This window comes from Vulpes lagopus, chromosome 17 (assembly GCF_018345385.1).
Source record: "Vulpes lagopus strain Blue_001 chromosome 17, ASM1834538v1, whole genome shotgun sequence".
NCBI lineage: Eukaryota > Metazoa > Chordata > Mammalia > Carnivora > Canidae > Vulpes > Vulpes lagopus.
The window spans coordinates 9,100,872-9,111,318 of record NC_054840.1 but is presented as its reverse complement, the minus strand read 5'-3'; positions in this window follow the sequence as shown (position 1 = coordinate 9,111,318).

Genomic DNA, 10,447 nt, shown 5'->3' with positions numbered 1-10,447 from the left:
TTTGAATTCTGAAATTCTGAAAGAGATGAAAGATTCCGTGAAAATGCAGCGCGCTGGACGTTAGGAAATGGGGTTGCCCGGAAGAGCACAGCCAAGGCCTGGTGCGGCCTCTCTGCTGAGGCTGGGCGCAGCCTGATCCATAGGCAATCGGGGGCGCGGCGGGGGGCGCCTCCCGCCTGCTGCTCTCCCCGCGGAATCCAAGGGTTCCTGGGCCTGCGGCTGTCCTGTCTGCTTCAGCGTTAATACTGCCGGAGAGAAGAAGCTTGGGACCTTTAAAACAAGCCTATCTTGGGTTACTATGATTTGGCTCTGGTTTCATTTTTCTCAGTGGTCAAAGAATGTTGTTTCCAGCCAGAATATCCTTCCTATGTGTCCTTCAAACAACTGATTTATGGTTGCTATGGGAACTGGGTTATCAAATTTTGAAAATTAGTATATTTTAGGCCCTGGGGATTACAACACTGTGTGTGTGTGTGTTTCTTCCATTTGGGAAAGGAAGGAATATAGTCTTTTTCATCTACTGTCATTAAATAAAGGAAACTTGATTTTTTTTTTTTTTTTTTTTGAGTTGTGAGTGTGTGATGTCACGTTTCTCTCATTCATTCACATTTAAAAGGGTGTCTTCACTATCTCATTCCCCTAGACACAAAGCAACAAAAATGCTGGGGAAGAGGGAGGTTCCTTTGATGCGATTATAGCTCTTTTCAAAGTTTACTTTTCTTTTTCTTCTTCTTTTAATGAGAAGTTAACTGTTTTCCCATGGTCACAGAATAAGTAGGTTGTCTGTGTCTCTCTTGCTTTTGCTCTTTTTCTCCATATATAAATGGAGAGATACACTGTGTGTGTGTGTATGTCACCTTATGAGGACTTTTGAAGATTTGATTACACGCAATTTTGCTTTCCATCTCCCACTCTGGAATGCTGTATGCTGGGGTTTAGGGTTGGTGGAGCGGACGAATAGGTATGGACACCAGCTTCCCTGAGATTCTCTTAAAAACAATATAAGATCCTTTTTGCTTCCAAAGTCCTGTCATTGGTTTCCTTCCAAGGATGAGGACATTTTGCATTTGCTTATTGTTTCTTCCTGCCCTTACTACCGCAGGGTATTGTGTCCAGCAACCATAGGGAACTCTGGATTTCCATTTCTTTGATTGATTGGGATCATCCCCTCTTCCAGTTGTCCCCTTCACACCCTGATTCCTTGACTCCTTCACTCCTCAGCACCTTTGATACTTGTTCTTCATCTAAGTATGAATATCTTCTTAACATCCAGCCTCAGGGAAGTGGGGACATCACACTATTGAATATACCCTCCACTTTATACTTCCATGTTTTTTTTTTTTTTTTTTTAAGCTGTGGGCAAAAGGTTATTTTTCAAAAGTGATTGCTATGTTTTGCCCATTTAGGTCCTAGCCAGTAGTCATTCTTCATTCCTCGGAAGTTGCCACCTGCATTTTAATTTCAGAACCCTGTATAACTCATTGTTCATTGAACTCATTCTTTGCCTTTCAAAGTGCGCAGACTCGTCTCTAGTTTGCACATTAGATCCAAACCTGTGAGCTCTACCTTCGAAATGTACCTAGACTTTGACATCTACTTGCCACCTTCACTGTAGTTACCCTAGTCCAAACCATTTTCATATCCTAGCTGAGCTATTAATGTAGCCTCCCAACTGGACGCCCTATTTATATCCTTGCCCTTTTTTTCCCACCGTGTCCCTGGAGTGAATCTGTTAAAATAGAAGTCAGATAATGTTAATTCTGTGCTCAAAACCTTTTCTTGACTCCCACCTCACTGAGAGAAAAGCCAGTGTCTTTACTGTGGCCCACCAAGCCTTATGTGATCAAGCACCCACCCGCTCCCCACAGCCTATTTCTCTGAACTCTCTAACATGTTTACCCTACTCTACACACTCTTGCAAGGAATTTTGCCTCATGGCTTCGGAGTGTATTCTTTCTGCCTTGGATGTTTTTCCCCTAGACATACATACCGCTCCCTCCCTCATCAGGTCTTTGCTCAAATGTCATTTTCTCAGTGAAGCTTTCCAAGATCTTGACCTGTCTTCTCCCCCGTTCTTATTCCGTGTTTTCCATACCACTTACAATGATCTCATATATTACATATTTTGCTGATGTCATTTATTTATTATCCATTTCCTGCATTAGGATGTAGACTCCATTAAGGTAGGGCATTTTGTCCATTTTGTTTATTGCTGTATGCCCCGCATTTGGAAAAGTACCTAGCAGGCAGTAGTTGCTAATAAATACTGTTGTTGAATAAATTGTTGAATAAATAAATGAGTTTCATGTTGTCACATTAACATTAATTATATTGCTACATTGCTTTGCATATTCTCCACAGCGGTATCTATTTCTTTTGAAAAAAGCTATTCCACGGATCCCTGGGTGGCGCAGCGGTTTGGCGCCTGCCTTTGGCCCAGGGCGCGATCCTGGAGACCCTGGATCGAATCCCATGTCGGGCTCCCGGTGCATGGAGCCTGCTTCTCCCTCTGCCTGTGTCTCTGCCTCTCTCTCTCTCTGTGTGACTATCATAAATAAATAAAAAAATTAAAAAAAAAAAAAAAAGAATGCATGTCTTTAAAAAAAAAAAAAAAAAAAAAAGCTATTCCATTCCTATTCAAGTGTTGATGACGTATTAATCTCCAAACAATGGCACCTAACGCCAGGCACTAGGATACGAAGATGAGTAAGTGGAGGGAGGAGTCAGGTGGTTAGAGTATTTGGTGGTGAGTGCTTTGGCGGAGGTGAGCTCAGGTGGCCTTGGGAGAAAAGTACAGCTGTTTACACAGAATCAATCCTATGCCAGGCACCATTCCTTTCTTGATTTTCTAATGAGGAAACCCAGCTTCAGTGAGGAAACCTAAATTTCCAAGATCCTACTACCACCTGCAGGTTAGAATGTTCAGACTGGCTCAGTATGGTTCTAAAGCCCCAGCTATAATAGATGCCAATTTGTCTCATTATGGAGAGGCGTGTTGATCACTACCAATGCCTGTTTGCTTCTTTGCTGGAAGTCCTGGATGTAGGTGACAATGTGTGATTTTAGGAGATTTTAGCTTAAAGGCCTATAACCTTTAAGAGAGAAGAGGTTATGGAAATGTGGATGTTTGAATAAATGTATGTTTATTTAAATACTCCATCAGATGGGGTAACAAGGTGTTTTTATCTTATGTTTCTGTGTTCAGTGTCCCTGAAAATGAGGAAAACAAATCTTTTTTTTTTAAGATTTATTCAGAGAGAGTGAGAGGCAGAGACACACAGAGGGGAGAAGCAGGCTCCATGCAGGGGGCCCGACATGGGACTCGATCCCAGGTCTCCAGGATCATACCCCGGGCTGAAGGCAGCACTAAACTGCTGAGCCACCGGGGCTGACCAGGAAAGCAAATCTATAGGAAAAAATCCACAATTCAATCTAGTCTCTTTTAAGTCTCCAGCTAACATTGCAGGAGTTGGGGACAAAGAAAAATTGTCTGATATTTATGAACCATCCATGCAGAACGGAACAGTAACAAGATTCAGGGAAAAAAAAAATGGTTTCTAAAGTGGAAATACTGATTACATGTGAAGGAAGTAAAAAAAAGAAAAAAGAAAAGGATTCATAATTAGAATCCATAGATTATAATTAACCAAGTGCTTTCACAAACATTAATTATCACAAAACTCAGCGAGCTAGAGAGTTATAATCCCATTTTACAGATGAGGAACCTTTGGAGAAGTTAACAGTGAACTTGATCAAGTTACACAAATCTTCCAGTGTACCACGTTCTTTTCAGAATATCAGATTTTTGTGTCATTAAGAATATGTAGGACTCTGACTTATGTCCTCCATTCACATTATCTACTGAAATAGTTGCATATTATTTGTTTCATATCTTTGTTTTTCCTGTTCCAAGATGCTTTGGTAGACGATTTGATAAGATTCTAAAATATGTTGAACCACATTTTATATTTTGTTCTCTTCTTCCATTTGTAAGATTGTACTATACCTCTGTCTCACTGAGTGACTAGAAGTGCTTTAGAAGAGATAATCTCCAGCAAAATCCAGATAAGCACAACTATTTTATGAATTTAGAAAAGGTTTATTTATTTATTTATGAATTCTGTCTTGCATATCATGACCTTTCAAAGGTTTGTGGTTAAACCCAGGATAACACAGTTCTAATGTTATTTGCCCCAGAAGCTATTAGTATGAGATTTAGAGATGACAGGAAATAGATGTAGTCTTTGCAGATAAATATTAGTAATATGAAGTAACATATATTAATATGAAAAATGACAGTTTCCTTAAAAATATCAAGTGAACTTTTGATGTAAAGTTAATATAGCAGGCCTCCAGGGACAGCAGAGAATAGACAGGAAGTCATGTTTCACACCTGTATACTTAAAACATCCAAGTCTGATTTCCCTCCAGCATTACCAATTATATTGATTATAGTTCTTATTTTTCTTTGCACTTCAACCAAGTTTACAGACAATTCAAAGTAGTTAGATGATCGATCTGTGTATATTTGCTGATTGATCGCATTTATCACAAACCACAATGGAAAAACTTGTCATAAAGGTCTCGATTAAATAATATACAAACTGCCACGGACAAACTTCTCATAGTTGAATTTTGGCTGAATACACTGGGCTGCGATTTTTCATTTCATATTGATTGGACAGCCTAGTGATTGCAGATGGGGGCTGAAAATCGCTCTCTAGAGAAACTCCATCCATGCTGTGTATGTGCAAGTGTGTTTATCTGGGAAGCAAGGGTGAGAGTGCTGGAAAGGTTCATGAATTAACTATTGATCTAGAATCTGGAATTCACTCAAGATGATCTTTGAGGAGCACAAGAGCCTCTGTAAAGATGACAAAATGACATAATCTGAAACACTGGCTACAGATACTGGTAATTAGTACTACTGGAGTAACCACACACACTCTTCATTGGTGAGTGCAGAACTAGATTTCTACCTCTGGTGTTAAAAGACAAGAGCAATGTTCAGGCCCTTTATGGTGTCGGCAATCCTCTATAGGGAAGCTCCTCACATGTAAAGGAATCATCCAAAATAGGAAGAAACACCATCAGCAGGATGGTATTCGTAACTGCCTGTTTCCAAAAAAGAGAAACTGAGGGCAGCAGTATAGGAATGTGATGCAAGCACTGGACGGAATTGTTGTAGACATTGAAAGTCAGGAAGCCTCAACAGCATGGAAACTGCTTGGATATGATGCAAGGTGAAAAATGTTATGCAGTTAAAATTGTAGGTAGCTTACTGTTGTATTTGGTTTTAAATATGCATTAAAAGTAGATTTGTGGAGAAATAATAATCATTTGATAACTCTTATAATCAATGTGCCACAGATGAGAAAACCAAAGCTCAGTGCAGTGAAGTAGCTTGTTCTGTTCACATGGCTGCTCAGGGCCCGAGCGGAGCAGGTCGCAGGGTTGTTTGCCTCCAAAGCTGTGCCTTTAACATTTTGCTAAACTTGTAATACTGCTTTTGCATTTAAAACACACTTATAGATTATAAGGGAAATTAAGGAAAAATCCAGAATGGTATCCATAGAAATGGGTTTTCTTTGAGTTAAGTTGTTCAACTTTGATTTTCTTTCCACCTTCATCCTGCCCCTATAGTTCTTCATTAATTTTTCCCTTTCCTTTCTCTTCTTTTCCTCTTCTCTTCTCCTTCCCCATACTTTTGTGGGGGAGGAAAAGGTTTCTTCAACTCTCTTAGGGTCCTTGGCTGGGCCTGAAAATTAGACTGACAAAGATAACCAGGAGAAAAGCACACACATTGATTTATTATCAGTTTTATGTGATTTAAGGACTTTCATAAGGAAGAGAAGTCCCAGAGAAATGCTTAGAGCTGAGTTTTTATGCTAGGTTTGATAGAAAGTAGATATTTATGGGAAGATATGGTAGGACAAAGAGTATGAGGTAAATGTAATAAATTGGGAGAAACTTGGTTAAGGACCATGTGTGCCCATCCTTCTTGGTTTCCTGCATCTAGGAGATAAAGATGCTCCTTTTCTCTGGGCAAAGGAAGGGCACCTTCATGTGATGATCTTAAGGGCTGCTTCAGGGGAGAAGGGAAGGTCGGGGGTCAGGTCAGAGAGACCTTCCTGCTTCTCTTGTTTTCTCTAACTCTTTTAGCTTGAAATATTCAGATGCCAATATGCCATATATGGGGGTAGTGCATTTTAAGCCCCATCACTTTCAATTTTCAGGCAGCAAGAATCCTATTTCTAACTACACTGTGTTTTGGTGCAAAATCAAATCACCCAGTCTCCCCCTCCTGTTCCTGACTGGTCTTCTCCCAACTTTGACATTCCCTCTTGGATATCCCAGCTGTCTCAGTTTATTTCTTTTTGGTTGAGACCCCTGGAAATAGCCAAGGGAACTTCAGAGCCCCTTTGGGTCTCATGTATTGTAAATCTGAGCAATTGGAAATTTCTGTTCCTGCTCTTTAGCTCTGATATTAGGAGTTGTGTTTCTTGAGGGTAATGAGTGTATGGAGCAAATGTTAACTGTTTCTGGAGAATTCATACTAATTTGGCCCTTTAAAAGTTTAAAGCAGGAAGACTATTTTCCCTGGCCTCCCAGGGGTAGTGGGTAAAGGTGGAAGATGCTGGTGTTTATCTCATGTTTTTAATTAACATGTTTGTTTTTAGGGTGTCTTTTTTCTCTGACATTTCTCCCTCTGGACTCAGCAAGTTTTTGAATCGCTGGTTCTCGTGCCATGAGAACATCCTTTGTGAGAGGCCCTAGAGATGTTAAGAGACCCTGGAGATCTCAAGAGATGTTAATTAGTAGAAGTAAATAAATGGCCTGTTTATTTGTATGCGCATTTTAATGCTGTCCTTTCCTTTTTTAAATTAAGAAGTAGAAAATGTGCTTGTGTTTAAATGTAGTGTAAAGTTTCCCATATTCCTTTGGGTGCTGGTGTATTTTCTCTGGTTGCAGAAAATATGTTCAAAAGAGTTTTATCTCTTGAGAATGTCCCTCCTCCATTTTATTGCCTTATATTGCCACCCCTGCCCTTGCACAAAATGATGTCTGAATAATAATAATATTTTATAATCTGTTATAGTAACCATACTTACTTATTTCCAACAATTACAAAGGGCTAGAGTTGAAGAAACAGAGGTGTGGGAATTGACCATCATTTGCATAAAACTCTTTTGACTCGAAATTGTAAAAATTAGAGTGACTGAGCAGGAAGGAACCTTTACAATGTCTTCCCCATTCTTATCTTCAGGCAGCCTCACACTTAAATAGCTCAAGAAAATGAAATACTGTCTTATTTAGGAAGCCATTAAAATTGTTTTCAAAACTTTACCTGGTATCCTTTTAAAATATAAGTCATGCTATTATAACTTTCTTATTAATATTTTACTTAATCTCTTGCAGCAGAACTCAAGCTTCTTATTTTATAGGCTGTTTCACAGAAGCAATATAGAATAGTGGTTAAGAGCAGGGACCTTGGAGTTAGACCACCGGGGGTCAAATTGTGGCTTTGCCACTTATTACTGCAGGAGCCTGGGTAAGATACTGAACTTCATTTGGCCACAGTGTTCTCATCTGTAAGAATGGGTGATACTAGTTTTGAGAATTTAGTGAGGTATTATACTTTCTTAGATACTTAGAATAGTGCCTGATATATAGTATGCACTAAATGATGATGATTAGATTTACCATTAAAAGAGGAAAATAATCTTCAGACTGTGAAGGGTAGAACAATAGTTGAGAGGGAATTAAATCTCAAGATGTCAGGGGGTAGTAAGAAAGCCCCAGTGAGGTTTTCAATCCTAGAATAATGACATTACGGATTACTGAAATGCTGTGTATGTTATGATAGAACCATTTTTGGTAATCTTTCTAAAAGCTTGGAGATATTTATGAAGACAGGCAAGAAATAAGTATTTTTTAAAAAGATTTTTTATTTATTTATTTATTCATGAGAGAGAGAGAGAGACAGAGACAGAGACAGAGAGACAGAGACACAGGCAGAGGGAGAAGCAGGCTCCATGCAGGGAGCCTGACGTGGGACTTGATCCCCTGTCTCCAGGACCACAGCCTGGGCTGAAGGCGGTGCTAAACCGCTGAGCCACCTGGGCTGCCCAGAAATATTTTCAGAAGGCATCCAACAAAAGCTAATGATAATGTGGGCATGATGGGGCAGTATTGACTTAATTATAATACTGTTAGCTGAGTTTACAGATTTGTACTAGTACAATTACAGTGTTAGTTAATGGCTCATGAACAATTATTATTCCATCAGGAATTTGAAGGAGTTTACAATTAGAATACTTATAATGAAAGAAATAAGTTGTATGTAAAAGTTGAAGTTGGTGCTATGGTGCAACAAAACTCAAGTGTGAGACTTAAGGTCTAACATGTACGTTACCACTGAACCACAGACTTAGCTCTGAGGTGCTTGGTAGCCAAGATGACAAAGGAGATATGATCAATTTTGTTTCTGTTATTATCCAAAAGAAGTAAGTAAATAGGTTTCTCAAGGGTTCCTAGTACTGATTTTTAAAAGAGATTTATCATATGAGACCATAAATAATGAACACTGATTTCATAGGCAATTGCTTCAATAGTATTTTTTGAAGCAAATGCTCTTTTTAAAAGCAGTCTTAAGAAAAAAAAAATCTAAAGGTGATTAAGAGTCAGTTCAGCAAAGGCACTCTTAGAAAAAACTAAGCTAATTTGGTCTGTATATGTAAACTTCATGTGGTCTCATTTGATCCAAAGTATAATTTAGAGATTGCCTATTATATCCTTCAACAATGTTCTTTAAAGTCACTTCTTCCAGCCAGAGTTTGAGAGGAGCTGGATAGTGGGTTCTAGTTCAAAAAAAGAACAGAGAGGTAGGAATATGTTTAGTTGGGTGTTTTTTGAACAGGACCAGTATGCTTTAGAAATCAGTTAGGAAGCTAGTGAAGTCAGATTCCTAAGAGGAAAATTATAGTATGTTCCTATACTGAGTCATGAAGCTCTGAGTTCATTAGAGGTACCTTGGGGCACTTGGTTGAGTGAGAGTGGGGAGGGAAGGGAAAGACTTGAGGGGTAAGATTAAGCGGTTCAGCCTTACTTATTTTTTATACATTGAGGCTCTGCAAAGGACTATATGACAAGCAATAAATTATTTTGCTTAAATTTTTGAAAAACTACTATTTTGCATGGTCATACTGATTTTGGTCTAATTACTCATCATGGCAATATAAAATCCACAATAAACTCTTGTGGATTGATTGATTTTAAGAAGAGCTTTCTAGTTGAGTGAATTAGTTGCACAGTGTACCACCTGGAAGGAATGTGGAAATGGGCAAATGGAAGAAAGAGTTCCAAAGATACTGATTTTAGTTTCAGAGTAATTAATATTAATCCATAATCTATTAATTTTTACTTTGGATAGAAAACAGAACACATTATATATTCCTAGACCAATCTAGGGTTCTAGGTTCTTAGACCAATCTAGGAAAATGAAAATAAAATCGTGTTTTAGCATACAGGAAAATAATTATTTTAAAATTTTGTTTGGAAATGGTGAATGCATCCAATTTAGCCGATTATTTACTATAAACTTAGTATACTAAAACACAGCCTTTCTCCACACACCAATAGAGATTACAGTTGAACTTGAACAATGTAGGGGCACCTCTTCCCCTTACCTCCCACCCACAGGGAAAAATCCATATATAACTTGATTTTCAGAAAACTTCACTACTGATAGCCTACTGTTGACTAGAAGCCTTGCCGATAACATAAACAGTTGATTGACACATATTTTGTAAGTTATGTATGTTATGTACTGCATTCTTATGATACAGTAAGCTAGAGAAAAGAAAATGTTAAAAAAATCATAAGGAGGAGAAAATACATGTCTATACCATATTTATAAAAAAAAAATCCACATGTAAGTGGACTCATACAGTTCAAACCTGTGTTGTTCAGGAGTGAATTGTCTTTGTTCTGCTTTGATGACCTTCTTTCTTTTGGTGTATAAAAATGGAAGTTTTTAAGAGTATCAATGATTAGGTTGCTGTACTGATATCATGCACCTGAGGTCACACCTGGTTCCTGACCTTAAAATTCAAGACAATTCGAAGTGGATAAAAGTGATCTCTAATCTGTTCTGAAATGGCAAAATATAGGTAAGTAGAGATCAGGCTTCTTTCTCAATCCCTTCTCTGTTCTTAAAATAGAGTTTCCGCATATCTTTAGACAGAAGATTGGTCATATTTTAGAGAGTGTTTTATCCCTCCTCCAGCTTTTATATCTCTAATCCTACAATTTTAGTTAGGATAGGGTCAGCATTGATTTATTATATAAACCAGGACACCTTTGAGTATGGAAATGGTTAATGACAGGGCAACAAGCAAAAATGAAAGAAATTCTCTTGGGCAGACTTCATGTATCATCTTCCAAA